Source organism: Malaclemys terrapin, chromosome 1 (genome assembly GCF_027887155.1).
Source record: "Malaclemys terrapin pileata isolate rMalTer1 chromosome 1, rMalTer1.hap1, whole genome shotgun sequence".
Classification (NCBI taxonomy): domain Eukaryota; kingdom Metazoa; phylum Chordata; order Testudines; family Emydidae; genus Malaclemys; species Malaclemys terrapin.
Genome location: NC_071505.1, coordinates 169,790,968 through 169,809,302, shown reverse-complemented (window position 1 = coordinate 169,809,302; position 18,335 = coordinate 169,790,968). Strand labels below are relative to the sequence as shown.

At 43.3% G+C, this 18,335-nt stretch overlaps 1 long non-coding RNA gene across 2 annotated transcripts; it reads left to right on the top strand.

Annotated features, from left to right (window-relative positions):
* Positions 1–213: 213 nt before the first annotated feature.
* On the top strand, positions 214–8,754 carry LOC128830578 (uncharacterized). 2 transcript variants are annotated; one of them, XR_008443609.1, is made up of 4 exons: positions 214–365; positions 967–1,074; positions 1,759–1,865; positions 4,209–8,754. It is a non-coding gene; the product is annotated as an uncharacterized LOC128830578 (long non-coding RNA). The 2 variants fall into 2 exon arrangements; XR_008443610.1 differs by lacking the exon at positions 1,759–1,865.
* Positions 8,755–18,335: the final 9,581 nt, after the last annotated feature.

Below are 18,335 nucleotides of genomic sequence, written 5' to 3'. Positions count from 1 at the left end.
GCCAATGGCCAGCGCCCAGAGCAGGAGGGGGAGAAGGAACCAAAGTCCCGAAACTCCGCCCGGCTGTCTCCGGATTGGATCCAAGTTTGCTTCTGGACAGCTGGGCTGGAAGCTGAGTGGACCAGAAAGGGGGCGTGTCGTCGGAGAGTGTGACCGGCCCCCTCTTCAGTTTGTGGTCCTGTTAGATGCTGGGTACTTTTGCAGCCGCGGAAGCCTAAGAGACACCACCAGAGGATGGCAGTGGCATCTGGAGGAGGATTGGAGCTAGCTGGAAGGAGTCCTGCCCACTATCTGCAGAGGGAAACTAGCAGTGGGGCTGCACCTTGGTAGTCAGGTGCTGGGTGCTGTCTGCCTTTTGCATGAAGGTGATTTCTTAAAGGGAGGTCCAAGGATGTACTATCTTAGCAAAGTACTTTTACCGTGACTCCCCTGAAAAGTTTGGGCCCCATCCTGCAATGAGCTCATTTCCCTCTGTTCCCACTGGCAACCAGTTCAGATGAGAGCATTGCTTCTCTCTCTCTTTCTGCAAAAGTGAAGAGAAACCTCATAATTCACCACCTTGGTGGGCCATCAAAAATTGGTTGCCTAGTAGAAGTGGGACAAGCGATCTTTAAATAAGTGAAGCTAAATTGCACTGGAAGCCTTTAGAATACTTCAAAGTAGTGTGAGGCATAAGGTAGCCAGATGAATGTGTCCCTTAGTCTAGGTTTCATTGTAGATTATTTGCTTTACTGCATTTTCTTTTTACATTAACCTTTGTTCTAATTGCACTTGTTATTCTTTGGGGTTTTTTGGGGGGGAGCAGAAGAGGGGCAACTTGGAAGGGTTTCTTTTAGTTTCATAGTCATGTGTACCGAGGCTCCTCCAGAAGTGTTGGAATAATTTGTTGTGAGTGATGTTGGGGAGCAGGGGTGGGATTTTTTTAAATGTCTCAGTATAACACACTCTAAAATCCTTTGGGACTAGAGGAGAGACTTTTAAAACTGCCTGAAAATGAATCCAGGATGAGTGAGACTCCCTCCAACTGAACAGGAGTTGTCAGGCCAGAGATGTATCTGCCAGACAGAGAACAAGGTAAGTAGTAACTGAGATGCACTGAGTTATTGTTCTTTGCTGTGCCCATAAATGATAATGTCCCAGATGCTGGAAACCCTTACATATGTGCTTACATTTATGCATGAGTAGTCCCATTCAGTTCTTATCACTTGTCTGCAATGGGACTATTCACATGGACAAAAGTTAGCATGTGCATAAAAGTGTTTTCAGGACTGGGGTCACCATACTCAGATCCTGGTTCATAGGTATCATGGAAATTTTCTCAAATGAGATTTGACTTTTATTTTGGACATCAGTGACCTACAGGCTTGAGGGAGTTATATATATGTTTAAAATACTTAAGAATAGTTCATTTGTTTGTCATAGAACACTTAATACCCCTCTGCCCCACCCCCAAGTAGTTTTCACACTTTCTACATTCCATGAAAGGGGTTCTACTGGGTGCTAACCTTGAAGACCAATCAGAAGTTTCAGCTAGGGCAGAATGCAGCTCCCCACCTTTCAAATAAGATGAGAGTGAATAATACCTACCCTCTATACTCTGCTTAGGCTACCAGTTCATGACTGGGTGAAATTTAAGGTGCTGATTACTATTTACAAATCCCTAAATAATCTAGGCCCCATTAATCTGGAAAAAAAATCTCATGGCCCCTCTATGACAACTGTACTAAGAATGAATGTCTTGGCTATCTGTCCCAACAGTGAAGTTCATTGGATCTAAATGCAATGGATTAAGGAGTACCAGCTTCCGAAGTTCAGTGCTGCTGGATATATGCCTGACCCCAGCCTGGACATTTTTGCAGTGAAGTGTAAGATATCTTTGTTCAGGCATTCCACTAACTGCTTAATCTACTGGCACTAAGTCTGCTACCACTTGGGCTACTAGCTGCTATCTATCCTTCCAGATCCTCATAAGGAGGCTGTGTTGGTTACTGCAAAGGGTTATGAAATATTCCCTGCTTTAGGCAAGATGTTGTTTAGTACCATTCTATCCTATGTAACGTGCACTCAGATGCCCTGGTAATGGGGACTTTATATAAAAGCTTATAAAAATAGTACTTATCTACATTCAATCTTAAGTAGGATCACAGTCTTTATACAGTGTCTATAGATTGCTAGGTTTGTGAAGAACATATTCTGGTTCTCGAAGCAGAACTGGACCAAACTAAAAAATATGATATAATTTACTATACCAAAGGAAGATCTATTTTAGCTCAGTAATTTAGTGATTTCTATATCAAGCATGCAGGAGGCTAGAAGAAAGTAAAACACATGTACTATCTTGCAAGATGCCAAAATGCTCAAATATTCAGTTATTGCATATTCAGCATTGTTTTTTGACACAATCATTTCCGTTCCATTAAATGGTTCTTAGCATTTGCTTTGAGGTGCAAAACAGTGACATGATGCCTCATGTCAAATAGCAGAATGGAACCATTAGCAGGCAGATGTTTGACATGATGAATCATGTCAATCAGCAGCATCAAAACATTAATGAAAATAATTTTGCCATGATACAGTGTATCAAATCTGTGGCATGGGGATATGCACTGGTTTTATACCAGTATTAACTTCTTTAATGTAGAAAAGGATTTAAATGACAGCCCATCTGTGATGTTGATCTTTGTCTTACCTTCTAGTTTTCTAAATTCAACAGGCCAGATTCATTCCCAGTGTAACTTCATTAAAGTCAACTAAGGGCAACCCTAGGAAACACAAACCTGAAAGCCCTGCTTCAGTACCAGATAAACTGGTTGAAACAACATTTAAACATTATAAGACATTATGTGATAAGACAAATCAGCACAGCTTCCATAAAGGAAAATCAGGTCTTTCATCTACTGGAATTCTTTGACTGCTACAAGAAAATAGCAGGAAAATGAGAACCAGTTGGCATAGTTTGTTTGGACTTTCCAAAAGTCTTTGACAAAATCCCTCACAAGAAGCTTTGAAAAGAGTCTCTCCCATTGGGAGGTGTGGGTGCTTAGCATTTCTAAGGACAAGACCACTTATTTAGGTGTCTAAATAACCATTTGAAGGCAGTTACTAATATTTCATAGGCGTATAATTAAATAAATAGTGTTTGTCTCATTGCAACTATGTTCCTGGGGAGATATAGCACAGTACCATAACAATTCCACAGAAATTAAAAATAACAACAATCACCACCACCACAAAAACAACAACCAAGCATCTCCCCCGCCCCCTTCCTTGGGTTCAGCTGGCATTCTATAAATACTTAATCATTGGAGATTACACCAACAGTGTTATACTCTGAGTCAAAAATGTAAACAAACAGTTATTTTAAAGCATTCTTCATTTTCACTAAATGAGGAGAGCAGATCAGAAGAAATGCAGTGTCAGAAGAAAATGAAAACAAGGAAAGGATAACTGTCCTTACATAAAAGAGGAGGAGGGAAATAGAGGTTCAAATTAATTCACAAAGCCACCACTTTTCATTTACATAGTGCCTTTTATCCCAAAGGAACCCGAAGCACTTTGCCAGCCAGGTACATATATTGAGTTCATGTACCAATCACTGAAGTACTGTCACCTCTGGAATAGAATGTAGCAGTCATTCTGTGGCAACTGCCTCTCATAAGAGCTTTCAGGAGGGGATGTGAAGTTTAACATCTCTGGTTGATGCCCAAAGGAAAATATTTAACTAGCCACAGTTGGAGCTGGTTGAAGTTTTAAAAAAAAACGTTTTTTCATTGAAAAATGCCCTTTTTTTGCCATTTTTTCTTTGCCTAAAAATGCAACTAAACACCTAGTGGGATTTTCAAGGATGCCTAACCTAACACCAATTGAATTCCATTATAGAGTGAGGAAGGATGATTTTGTGATCAAGGCACTGCACCAGGACCCAGACAGATCCAGGTTCAAATCCTATCTCCACTATAAACGTTCCCTGTGTCAATATGCAAGCCACAGGTTAATTTCTCAGTTCTCCATTTTAGGAATGTTTCTCTATCTCACAGGACTGAGGGAAAAAAATGAATTCATTAACATTTGTGAGGCACTCCACTACTATTACAAAGGAGGAAGAAGGGATATAAGTACCTATGCAAACTTTCATTGAATTTAAAGCTTGGGAGTTTAATGCTTGGGATTGATGAATGATCAAAGTCTTCTGTTAATCCACAAAACAGATACATCATAGGCATTGGTGATGGAAGCTTCCTTATGCTGCTCACTACAGTCTGTCAACCCTCACCTCAAGGGACTATGGACATGATCCAATACAGTGAAATCAACAGGAGCCTTTCCATTGAATTCCATGGGCACTGGATCAAACCCTGTAAGTAGGTGTAAGAGGGTAGCTCATTTCTGTCTCCATTCAATCATTTGTCTCTCTGCTGAGATTACCAATAAGGAGGCCAGTTAGTTCCTGTTGTGATGTAAACAGGAGTCCATTGCAAAACGGCTGGAGACCAAACAGCTAATTGTGCGTAGGCCAAAGAGCCATCAGATGGTAACAATTTATGATTAGTGCTAACTGAAATTACTTTCATGTGCATTGTGTATTATACAATTTAGTTCAGTTAAAAGGTCCTTCATGTAAAGGCAAGTAATTTTATTTATTCTTTTTTAAATTAGAAATGACAAAAACCTGCAGACAGAGGCTGGCAGGAATTTAGCACCTTTAATAGTGAAGCACATGACATACAGAGAAGCTAATGAAATATTATTTACACTTAATTCCAAAGACAACAAAACATCCAAACTACAGACAGACTGTGGGCTCGATGTTTTGTGGCTCCTATGTTGATACATACCATCTGATGATCTTGCCCACATATGAATCCCCTTTATAGGGTGATTGCTTTTTGTGATACAAGCAAGGCTGCAGTGCTACTTGCAGTAAATAGCTCTTTTTCTTCAAGCCACAAGAAACTGTCACATCTGCCAACCTTCAGCAGACTGAGCAGGGACTGTTATTCATTTTAGTGCCCAACTGCATTATATTTACCCTGGCTATAATATTCTCTATTACCACTGAAAATGTTTGACTCCCAAAGAAAAAAAGAAGGAATTGTGTCAAAGGTCCAAATTCCTCCCTGAGATGTGAATAATTTTCAGTGACTTTAATGGGAGCTGTGCACATGAATTTCTAGATGGAATCTGACTCCAAAGCCCACCCATTTATACTGGATTTTTTCAGCAGGACTTTTTCATATTAGTTTATTAAACATACTTTAATCTCAATGGGCTGAATCTTTGGGCCCTCTTGCATCTGCTTTGGATGGTGGTGACATGCAAAGGAACTGAAGAACTGCACTAAAGGGGAGGCTGAGAATTTCTTCTGACAGGGGAATCCTCAAGTGGCGCAAACCTGGTGTAGCTGGTTCTATATCTTCTGCTCTCCCCCGCCACATGGGAGCCTGTTGGAGTAGTGTATGGTGTTCCATTAGATCTGCAGCTATCCTAACTCAGAACATCTTCAGGCTGTTCCAAGAAACACTAAGGGTTGTTTTGGTCCCTGACTAGGGTGACCGGATGTCCCATTTTTATATGGACAGTCCTGTTTTTTGGGATCTTTTCTTATATACCCCCGCCCCCTGTCCCGTTTTTTCACAGTTGCTATCTGGTCACCCTATCCCTGACTGGCTTGGAATCAGGGGTGCAAAAAGGTGACTTATAGCCACCTCTCTTTCAACTCCATGGCTACAGTGAGTGCATGGACATAGACAAAACTCTAGTCCCCTTTTCCACCCCTCTCCCCACCCCCCAAAAATAAAAAAGTTGTCTATGGCTATGGAGTGTGAACTCGGAGCATCTGAGGCATGGATCCAACTGCTGCTACATTGGTTGCTAACATTATTTGATAGTTCAGTTGTGTTGAAAACATGATTGAAAAGCCTGGGAAGATATGGTCTTAAATGTTCTGTGGACTACATTCTGATGCCCTTATAATATTGAGTAACACTTTACCCTGCAATTAGTCCCATTGATTACTATGAAGCTGCTCAGAGAGTAAGATACTACTCAATGTAAATAAGGTATCAGATTCTGGCCCTTTCTGTTTTTGAATATAAGTGGTTCCTGCGTTTCCTTAATTGATGACTAGTGGCTTCACTGACGCTTGCTGCAATCTAACATTTGCATCTCCCAGTGTGCAGAAAAATAGCAACATTTTTGTGTTCCTACTTCATCTCTAAATCAGTACCACAATCGTACAATATCATAGCCAAATGTGGCAGGTGTGGCCTTTCCCAATTAGGTTGCTTTAGAGAATTATTTGTGCAAAAAAGTAATTGCCTGGTTAACATTTAAACAAACATTCATTTTCTTTCTCCACTTGTTGCAAGTTGTTTCTGTATAAATTTAGCTAGAAGTGCTTATTGTATTTTAGGGGTGTCAATAATGAACATGACAGAACTTTTGCTGAATGGATCAGCTTATATAGATGGGAAGATGGGAAAGTTTCTAGTGACCTAAGGAAAATATTTACTGTTGGTAGCACTGCAGTATTTTGAATATCAAGTACCACTCTCCATTTCTGGGTATACATGCTGCAGGTAAAAGACAGTTGTTTTGCTTCTGGAAAGTGCAGTTTCATAAATGCACTTAACTACCCATAACAAATGTCCTGTTATTTGTGCTTTCAGCAAAAATATACAGTAGAGTAGTTGGATAATAAATAGCATCGTTTACTGCCACTCTAGATTTCATCACAATAGTCATGATTGTTACCTTTCTTTCAGTTTCTGTGAATACTGTTTGTTGTAATCTCATGAGTTCGGTTTTCTGTTTAACTATTACTTGTTTACTCGTCTTCAGGAGAAGAATTATTCTAACAATCCTTCTTGAGTATTTACCAGCATCTATCTCCTACTATTATTAAGTATGTTATTAATAAGTAAGAGGAGCTGCACATTATCTACAATACCCTTCCACTGTTAGCCCACACAGAACAGGAGTTGTGTAAAAAGAGATGAACAATACTTAGAACTTAGAGTAATGTATATCTTCAAAATACTATTATGTAAATAACCAACAACACTATGAAATACATACTTTTATGCCCATTTTAGAGATGGAGAAAGGCAGGCTGAAGGGGTTAAGAGAGTTCCATAGAATATCAGGGTTGGAAGTCATCTAGTCCAACTCCCTGCTCAAAGCAGGACCAATCCCCAACTAAATCGGAGGTGTCTTGGTTCCAGGCCTGGGCTTAAATCATGCAGGTTGTTTAGCCTCTCATAGGGAGTGAGATCCTTCAATAAGAATTTATCCCAAACACCTTGACTCTCAATTATGCTAAGCCTGAGTATGCCTCTCTGGCAGGAGGCCAGAAACAGATCCCTGAAAATAATCCCTGCACAGAGGGCCTCCCAGCTTGTGTAGAACTGGCACCCAGGCTCCAGCACTGCTTCCAGACCCCAATGGATGAGATTGGAGTGCACTGCACTATGGCTACTATCTGCTTCCAAAGGGGTCAAAAGAAGCAGGCCTTGAATGAGAGCAGCTCTAAAGCGTCTCTAACTTAGCACCAGGGCTGAACAGGCTCCAGGATGGGGAAGCATATGCTTCTGTCCCTGTCCCAAGTACAGGAACAGAGTAACTGAAAATCAGGCCTGTATCTCCAGCTATGGAATGGATTCTCCAGTGAATGCATATTACTCACAGCTACTCCTTATGCACACACACACACTCTATTTACTTTGCTTCTTAAGGAAATATAGCCCTCCGCTTCTTCCTTAAACAAATTATACCTCTACCAAAAGCCTCCTGTACCAGTCTGATTGTTTGAGGATATGAATCCTGTGACGTTGTGCAGTCTATATGGTTTTATAAAAACATAAGTGAATATAATGTAACTGGGATAGTTTTAGAAAAATATGGTAAAAAGTGAATATAACGTAACTGGAATATGCTTCATGCAAAAGGTCTCTTGTAAGGTATCATTACAAAGCTTATAATCTACTGCGTGTGATCATCCGATTTGTATAAATGTACCACTCTTGTATCTAAAACTAGAAATATAAAATGTAACTCTGAGGGCCTATTGTAATTATGTAAAGTGTGGGCCATTAATGGTGGTTTGGAATCTTGATGACTCCCATTGTCTGCAGATGGTTGTGTTTACCTGTGAGTCTTCCTGTATATGTGTGTGCTGGCAAGTGAGTAATGAAGTCTTGCAGTGACATGTGATCATGTCACCTGAACTGGAATCCATCTTTAACCTGGTACTTTTCCAGTGAGGGGGGGTGGAAACCCAGAGGGACAAAGGGTTCCCGATTTATGCAAAAGATATATAAAGGGGTGGAAGAGAACAAAGGGGAGAGAGGAGCCATCATGAAGAATCCCCTAGCTATCACCTGAGCTGGAACAAGAGCTGTACCAGGGGAAAGAATTGTGCCCAGGCCTGGAAGGTGTCCAGTCTGAGAAAAACTTACTGAAGCATCTCTGAGGGTGAGATTATCTGTATTTAGCTTGATTAGACATAGATTTGTGCATTTTATTTTATTTTGCTTGGTGACTTACTTTGTTCTGTCTGTTACTACTTGGAACCACTTAAATCCTATTTTCTGTATTTAATAAAATCACTTTTTATTTAGTAATTTACTCAGAGTATGTATTAATACCTGGGGGAGCAAACAGCTGTGCATATCTCTCTATCAGTGTTATAGAGGGCGAACAATTTATGAGTTTGCCCTGCATAAGCTTTATGCAGGGTAAAACGGATTTATTTGGGTTTAGACTCCATTGGGAGTTGGGCATCTGAGTGCTAAAGACAAGCACACTTCAGTGAGCTGTTTTCAGGTAAACTTGCAGCTTGGGGGCAAGTGATTCAGACCCTGGGTCTGTGTTGGAGCAGACAGGAGTGTCTGGCTCAGCAAGACAGGGTGCTGGAGTCCTGAGCTGGCAGGGAAAACAGGAGCAGAGGTAGTCTTTGCACACCTGGTGGCAGCTCCCAAGGGGGTTTCTGTGATCCAACCCATCACAAATCCAAACTAGAATTGCCTGGTGTTCGGTTTTTGGTCGAAAAGGGAACCTGGCAGTGTCTGGTCCGCACTGCTGACTGTACACTAAGTCTGGTTACCTGCAGTAACCAGCCTCCACCACCGGGAGGTGGGAAGAGCAGCAGTTGCTGCTGGAGCCTGGAGGAGCAGTGAAGCACTCAGGGACGGCGCTGGTGGAGAGAGGTACTGGCGGCTCCCCATCTTGCCTGAGAGTGTCTCTCCCTCCCCCAGTCACCCCACCCCCACAGTGCAGCTCTCCCTGCCCTGTCCTGCCCCAGTCACCCCCTCTTCCCTTGGAGCACGGCTCTCCCTCCCCTACCCCAGTCACCAACCCTAGAGCCCGGCTCTGCTGGCAGGGGGAGGGTGGTGGAGAGAACAGTGAGCAACAGTGGGGCGGGGGGGAGAGGAATGGGGGGCAGGGTCTTGAGGGAAAGAGGTGGAGCAAGGGGCGGGGCCTCAGGGGAAGAGGCAGAGCAGGGGGCCGGGGAGGTTCCCAGTTTTCACACAGTTTTCCAGTGAGGCATAGAGAGAGACTCAGATGGGTCACACGGGAAGCCAGTGTCAGAGCAGTGAATTGAACATAGCCTAGGACTAGGCACTCTATCACCCTAAGCACTGGACTATCCTTCCTCTCAATTTTCTCTCTTGTGAGACTGAGTAAAGTGAGGCAGAATCTGGCCCAAACCAAGAGGATCTTCTGCCACCCAAAGTATACACAGACATGAAATTAAACGAGGGTATATATATGAAGCACTGCAAATTACAAACATGAGATCCTCAAGTGACTTTTGCAGTCTCTGAATGTGCCAGGTGTTCTTAATTAAGGACCATATTTTGATCCCTTTAATCATGTTAAATAATACTTTATTCTACCTCTGAAATCAGTGGAACTACTTGTGACATGAGTAGTGTCAACTACTGTGTGACCAGAATCTGGCCGTAAATGTGGATAATAATTTTCATTTTATTGCCCAGTATGAAAAATCTGTACTACACATAAATGCTCTCCAAAGAAGTGTACACATTCACATTCCAACCAAATGTTAGTCTCCTAAAATTAGCTCTTATTTAGAAGTCATGGAAACAAAAATAAAATACATCTGTTGACAAGCCCAAAAACTAGGAGCAGTGTGTGTAAAAATCCTTTCCCTTGTTTTTCCTTTTACACTGTAAAATACATGAAGAAAGACAAAAATTCCTTTTAAAATAAATGTTTTTGTAAGGCAGTTGTAATGTTCATTTTAAAATGTACACATGAAAGAGTCATGAGAAAATTAGTCAAGAGTTCTGACAATTTATGTTGATAATAACTTGCTCATTTATCATCTCATATCCCAAAAGGACATTCATAGCTCTTTACAGATTACAATACATAGAGTATGGTGGAACCAAGTGATCATTTGGGCTTTTGTTTTAACATGCATCTATATGAAAACTAAGGCCTAACAGGCAAAGATTTGCTCTCATCAACCTGAGCATGGAGCCTGAATTAACATCTCATCTGTGCCCTGGAGATCTGAAGCAGATTGATAGGGTGGAGTAAAGAAGCTTGCATAGCCACAACTCATGCTGCAACTCTTACCTGTATAAAGAAAGCACTTAATTCTCCAGGATTGTCAATGCCACAATTTTCATGAGCATTAGATTCACTATCTTCTTTTTCTTTTCTTTTTTAAACACCAATCTTGATTAGCACTCAAGTCACAACCCAGCTGGTAGAAGTAGAAAATAAAGGTTGCTCACCTGTGACAGGAGCAGACATGCCAAACCCGTGAAAAAAATGCAGAAATTGGCTTGTTTTTGGCTTAATTGGCTTGTGAGTTGCTTGTTGGCTAGTTTTTGGCTTGTAGCTTGTAGGGCTTGTAGCTTGTTGCTTGTTGTAGCACGTTGCTTTTTTTTTTTTTTTTTTTTTTTTTTTTTTTTTTTTATCGACTCCTATCAAGCAGGGGCAAGGCAGAGAGAGAGTCAGGGGTGCACAGCTGGCCCACCACAGTCCCAGACTGCAGGCCAAGGGAATGTAGTCAATGAATAAAACCTCTCTAAATCTGTCAGTCCTATGGCTTAAGTTGGCAGGTACAGTGATGAGGGTCTGGGTGATAAATTTGGGTATTTTGCTGAGACAACAGGGCTGTGGTCACAGGAAGAGGTTGATATACTGCCCTGGAAAGATGAAGGCGGTCTAGAAACAATTCTGTCTCACTCGTGCTGGGGCAATCACAGTTATTTTGGCTTCATCTTGCTTTATCTTACATATTACTCTTTGTATGAGAGGAAATGGGGGAAGGTGAAGAGGAGACCTATTCATCAGTTAAGTAGGAAAGCATCCAAAATGGACTGACTGTCTGCTCCTTCTGTCAAGCAGAACTTTGGCCATCTGGCATTGTGCCTTGTTGCAAACAGATCTATTTCTGGATTACACCACAAGCAAAGATCTCATGCATCCCAGAAGTATTTAGAGACCATTCATGTAGTTCTCTCCTATCCTGTTGAGTTGATCTGTTAGGGCAGGGGTCGGCCACGTTTGGCACGCAGCTCGCCAGGGTAAGCACCCTGGCGGGCCGGGCCAGTTTTATTTACCTGCTGACGCGGCAGGTTCGGCCGATCGCGGCCCCCACTGGCCGCGGTTTGCCGTCCCGGGCCAATGGGGGTGGCGAGAAACTGTGGCCAGCACATCGCTTGCCTGCGCCGCTTCCCGCCGCCCCCATTGGCCCGGGACGGCGAACCATGGCCAGTGGGGGCCGCGATCGGCCGAACCTGCCACATCAGCAGGTAAATAAAACTGGCCCGGCCTGCCAGGGTGCTTACCCTGGCGAGCCACATGCCAAACGTTGCCGACCTCTGTGTTAGGGTGTATCTGTAAACGTTGTAATGGATACACCAGTCCCTTAGGGCACAGCTTCTTTGCACAGCTGAATTGAATGAACTCCTCTTTGCTTGTTCCCATAGTACATTTTTGTCATGTTGTCTATAATAAGTTTGACTACCTTTCCTTGCAAATGAGGAAGAAAAGACTTTAGCACCCAGAAAATTGTCCTCAATTCTAGTATGTTGATATGTATCTTCTTCACCAAGAGCTTCCAATGTCTGTGAACTGTTAGCTTGCTGAAGTGGGCTCTTCATACCATGCTGGAAGCATTGGAGATCACAGTTACTGATGGAGTTGGAGGATTGAATGCTACCCTTTTCAGAACAGTGTGATGTGTGTCCAGCATGAGATGGATACAAGCACTTCCCCAGGGAGAGTCAAATTTCAAGAAGATGTTGTCTGAGCTTGACAGATACTGTTTTGCTGGCTAGTGCTGCAGAACTTCATCCTGAGTTAAGCATAAGGGATTCTGTATTAGCTGAGACCATGAGGCCCATTAGTCTGAGGAAGACCATTATTGTCTGGTTAGCATTCTCTGGAAGTTAGAATATAGCTGACTAAATTCTCAGGAGTCTTTTCTCTGGAATGAAGGCTCTTCCTGCTTGAGAATCCAAAAGTGCCCCAATGAATGGGATTCTTTACATAGGATGTAAGTGTGACTTTTTCCAATTTATTCTGAGTCCCAGTCTCAAAAAGGGAGCATGTGCGTGTCCTTGGACAGGCTTTCTTGTGATGTCTTTAGGAGCCAATCATCTAAATGTATATACATTCATCTTAGTTGTGTATCACCACAAATAGGCACTTTCTAAATATGCAAAGAGTGGCAGAAAGGCCAAAGGGAAGGCTCTTTACTGATAATGTTCTTCCCCCCTCAAGGAAGCAATGCTATTTGTGATGTGAAGGCCTGACAGTGATGTGGAAATATGCCTCCAATAAATGAAGAGCTCTGAACTACTCTTTGGTGGATACAGGGGGTCTTAAAGATGCTAGGCTCAACGTGCAGAATTTGAAATTCCTGATGGAGGAGTTGGCCTTTCTCAGATCTAAGATGGGTCGGAGACCTCTATCCTTCTTCAGAATAAGAAAAAATCTGAAATAAATTCCCTTTCCTGGGAATTCCGTTGGAACTTCCTGTATGTATCCTTCTTCCAAGAGCAAGTCTCTCTTCTTGATAGGTTGTTGTGAGTGGGGCCCCGGAATACGGAGGGAAGTGCTGGGTAAGTGGAAAGAATGGTGTTGAATTGTGTGAAATAATCCCTTTGTACTATTTCACTTGTCTGTGGTGATGTACTTCAGTAATTAAAGGATTAACAGTCTTGGGAGAATGACCAATTAAGACTGGACTGCAGCTCTCTAGCCTCACATCAAACCTGGAGTCTAAGGCCTGGCACAGAAGACAAAAGGTGTGTTTTGCTTGCTATATGGGTGGAGCTTGAATGTCTTTCTCCCCTGCTGCTGTGAGCAGGAAGCTGTTGGTGCTAATAGTGGCATCTGTGTGAAATACAAAGATGAGGATGAAGAAGGGTATTGCTGTCTATGACATCCAAAGACAGGAGCTTCAAACCTTCTCCTTGAGAGTTGATAAACCCCTAGCGACATAGCTGTTGATCACCTTCTCTAGTACTTCATTCATCCTTGCACTGAACAAATCATCACCTTCAAATGGAAGATTTTCCACATGTGCTCTGGTTTCACGTGGAAGACCAGAAGATCTAAGCCATGCATGTCTTCTCAGTGTGATGATTGAAGTCAAAGCCCTTGCTGTAGCATCTGATGAATCACGAGAGGCTCTCAATCTGTGATTAGTTAATAGCTGTCCTTCTGCTATAAGACTTTTAGTTAATTTCCTTGCTCTTCAGACAGATCCTTAGCAAATAAGGCCATTTTTCCTCAGAGATGGTACTGATACTTAGACATTATGGTTTGGTCATTAGCAACCCTAATGCCTACTGAGGCTGAGGAGAAAACTTTCCTGCCCCAAGTCTCCAAGTTTTTGACCTCTCTGTCACATGGTGTAGAATGCACTTGGTCTCCTTTTGTTCTCTGATCTTCTGCAGTGAGCAGCAGTGAACTGGGAACTGGGAGTGTGTGGAAAAAAGAAAATCCTTTGTACCATAACTGATAGAACTTGTCACAGCCTTCTTTGACCTGGCCTGATTAGAGGCAGGGTTTGCCCAAATACATTTGGCTGGTTGTAACAATCTTTCTAAAACTGGGAGTGTGATCTTGCTGTTAGAAGGGGACCCCATACATCGTATGAGAGGTCTCTTCTACTTACACAGATGATATCTTTAAAGATAAAGCCATTCTGAGCACCAGTTTGTGGAATTGAATGGCATCTTCTGATGGGGAGAATGCTGAAGCAATCCCTACATTGTCATCAGGAGACGTCAGATCATCAGACTCCAGAGCAGTGTCCTGGTATTCAATTCAGCTCTTCCTTTGAGAGTGTATCTAGGATTACCATTGGAGCACTCGCTGTAGTCAGGTGACATAGTTGGCTCTGGAAGCACTGGGTCTGATGTACAAGGTTTCCTCTGACTTCGAGCAGGGGATGGATCCATGGAAGGACAAGTGTGCTCACTGTCCCCTTTCTTGGGCCAGATGGCCTTACTGGCCCTCACCTACAAAGGAATTGCCAATCCTGTCATTATTCAGTGTCAGGTTCCCTATCACAATACCGACTGGAGTAACGGTATGGTGTGGCACATCTGTATAGCACCTGTGTGGCACATCTATATAGCACTTGCTTTGCTACCCTTTTCTTTTCAGGTGATGGGAACTGGAGTGAAATGTTAAACTATCTCTCATGATCTGATTCATGGTCAGATTGTCTGATTCATTGTCCGAGATAAGTAAAAGTGAAAAACTAGTGGCCTTGGCATCCTTAAAGCTGAAATTTGGGTGAGAAACCTCCCTGGCAAAGCTGTAGGTACTCTAGGGGATTGGAGTGTAAGGTCGGAAAATTTGAATCTCTCTGTGATCTTTTGTCTCTTCCCCAATGGGGAAGTGAGAACAGGAAGTTGATGCTTTTATTTTATTCCTTTTATCACTCTGCCCCAGGGATGCAGGGATCTAAGTGCCTTCACATCCAATTCTAAGCGTGGATCTGATTTCTGTACCTTGGCAACTACCATTGTAGTGGATGCTGATGGCACCAAAGAGTCAGAACTAACATTTGGAGCAACTACACTTATTACATTTGGGATAGAAGGGAGATATTATGGATAGTGAGCATCAGCTGTTGTGACCTGCACAGGATGTGCCATGTTTGTCTTTTTCCCAGAGGATAGAAGTGACTTTGTCTGTACGAAATGCGAGCTGGTCTCCATATTACAGGAGAAGGTTAAAGGACTAGAGACCCAAGTATCAACCCTGTATTGCATCAGAGAAAATGAAGACTTTCTGGATAGAAATCAGCAGGGACAGCATGCTGAAGAATCAGAGAGGGCAGTGCAGAACGGAGAAGAAAATTGGCAGCATGTGACCTCCAGAAGAAGAAAGAGGAGAACCCATGTATCCCCAATGCAGATAGAGGTAATAAACTGTTTTCAGGCTCTCTGCACCGGTACTACAGCAGAGAAGGTTTGGAAGAGTCATCTAAGGGAAAGGATCAGAAGGAGACCCCATCTACAGGAAGGCATGAGATACATTGTCCTAGGGATGGGGATTCCATGACCAGCATTCCCAAAAGAAGGAGACGGGTGGTGGTGGTTGGGGATTCCTGCCTAAGGGGGATGGAATCATCCATCTACCGTCCAGACCGGAGACTTGAGAAGCATGCTGCTTGCCTGGAGCTAGAATTCAGGATGTGACAGAGTGTCTGCCGAGACTGATCAAGCCGTCAGACCATTACCCCTTCCTATTTCTCCACGTGGGCACCAATGATACTGCCAAGAATGACCTTGAGCGGGTCACTGCAGACTACATGGGATACCATGAGGAAACACAAGGAGGAGGGTACAATAGGGAAGGCCTCCTGATTCATACTGAGAAAGTAGGGCAATCAGCTAGTTATCTTAGGTGCCTGTACACGAACGCAAGAAGCCTGAGAAACAAGCAGTAAGAACGGGAAGTCCTGGCACAGTCAAGGAACTATGATGTGATTGGAATAACAGAGACTTGGTGGGGTAACTCACATGACTGGAGCACTGTCATGGATGGGTATAAACTGTTCAGGAAGGACAAGCAAGGGAGAAAAGGTGGCGGAGTTGCACTGTATGTAAGAGAGCAGTATGACTGCTCAGAGCTCCAGTATGAAACTGGAGAAAAGCCTGTTGAGAGTCTTTGGGTTAAGTTTAGAGACGCGAGCAACAAGGGTGATGTTGTGATGGGCGTCTGCTATAGACCACCAGACCAGGAGGATGAGGTAGACGACGCTTTCTTTGGACAACTAACAGAAGTTTCCAGATCACAGGCCCTGGTTCTCCTGGGGGACTTCAGTCACCCTGACATCTGCTGGGAGAGCAATATAGCTGTACACAGAAAATCCACGAAGTTTTGGTAAAGTGTTGGGGACAACTTACTGGTGCAAGTGCTGGAGAAACCAACTAGGGGCCATGCTCCTCTTGACCTGCTGCTCACAAAAAGGGAAGAATTTGTAGGGGAAGTAGAAGTGGGTTGCAACCTGGGCAGCAGTGACCATGAGATGGTTGAGTTCAGGATGCTGACAAAAGGAAGAAAGGAGAGCAGCAGAATATGGACTCTGAACTTCAGAAAAGCAGATTTTGACTCCCTCAGGGAACTGATGGGCAGGATCCCCTGGGAGACTAATATGAGGGTGAAAGGAGGCCAGGAGACCTGGTTGTATTTTAAAAAAGGCTTATTGAGGGCACAGGAACAAACCATCCCGATGTGCAGAAAGAATAGTAAATATTTCAGGCAATCAGCTTAGCTTAACAGAGAAATCTTCAATGGGATTAAACACAAAAAGGAAGCTTATAAGGAGTGGAAACTTGGACAGATGACTAGGGAGGAGTATAAAACTATTGCACAAGCATGCGGGGTGTAATCAGGAACGCCAGAGCACAATTGGAGTTGAAGCTAGCAATGGATGTGAAGGGTAACAAGAAGGGTTTTTACAGGTATGTTGGCAACAAGAAGAAGATCAGAGAAAGTGTGGGACCCTTATGAATGGAGGAGATAACAGATGGTATGGAAGAAGCTGAAGTACTCAATGCCTTTTTTGCCTCAGTCTTCACAGACAAGGTCAGCTCCCAGACTGCTGCACTGGTCAGCACAGTACAGGGAAGAGATGAGCAGCCCTCAGTGGTGAAAGAACAGGTTAAGGACTATTTAGAAAAGCTGGACATGCACAAATCCATGGGGCCAGATGCAATGCATCTGAGGCTGCTGAGAGAGTTGACTGATGTGATTGCAGAGCCATTTGCCATTATCTTTGAAAACTCATGGTGATCGGGGGAGGTCCCAGACAATGGTAAAAAGGCAAATATAGTGCCCATCTTTAAAAAAGGGAAGAAGGAGAATCCAGGGAACTACAGACTAGTCAGCCTTACCTCAGTCCCTGGAAAAATCATTGAGCTGATCCTCAAGGAATCCATTTTGAAGCACTTGGAGGAGAGGAAGGTGATCAGGAACAGTCAACATGGATTCACCAAGGGCAAGTCATGCCTGACCAACTTGATTGCCTTCTATGATGAGATAACTGGCTCTGTGGATATGGGGAAAGCAGTGGACGTGATATATCCTGACTTTAGAAAAGCTTTTGATACGGTCTCCTGCAGTATTCTTGCCAGCAAGTTAAAAAAGTATGGATTGGATTACTGGACTATAAGGTGGATAGAAAGCTGGCTAGATCATTGGGCTCAACGGGTAGTGATCAACGGCTCAATGTCTAGTTGGCAGCTGGTATCAAGCGGAGTGCCCCAGGGATCAGTCCTGGGGCCAGTTTTGTTCTACATCTTCATTAATGATCTGGATGATGGGATGGATTGCACCCTCAGCAAGTTCACAGATGACACTAAACTGGTGGGAAAGGTGGATGCGCTGGAAGGTAGGGATACGGTCCAGAGTGACCTAGACAAATTGGAGGATTGGGCCAAAAGAAATGTGATGAGATTCAACAAGGACAAGTGCAGAGTCCTGCACTTAGGATGGAAGAATCCCATGCACTGCTACAGGCTGAGGACCAACTGGCAGAAACTGTGGACGAGAAGCTGGATATGAGTCAACAGTGTGCCCTTGTTGCCAAGAAGGCTAACCGCATATTGGGCTGCATTAGTAAGAGCATTGCCAGTAAATCAAGGGAAGTGATTATTCCCCTCTGTTTGGCACTGGTGAGGCCACATCTGTAGTATTGCATCCAGTTTGGGGCCTCCCCACTACAGAAAAGATGTGGGCAAATTGGAGAGAGTTCAGTGGAGGGCAACAAAAATGATTAGGGGGCTGGGGCACATGACTTACAAGGAGAGGCTGAGAGAACTGGG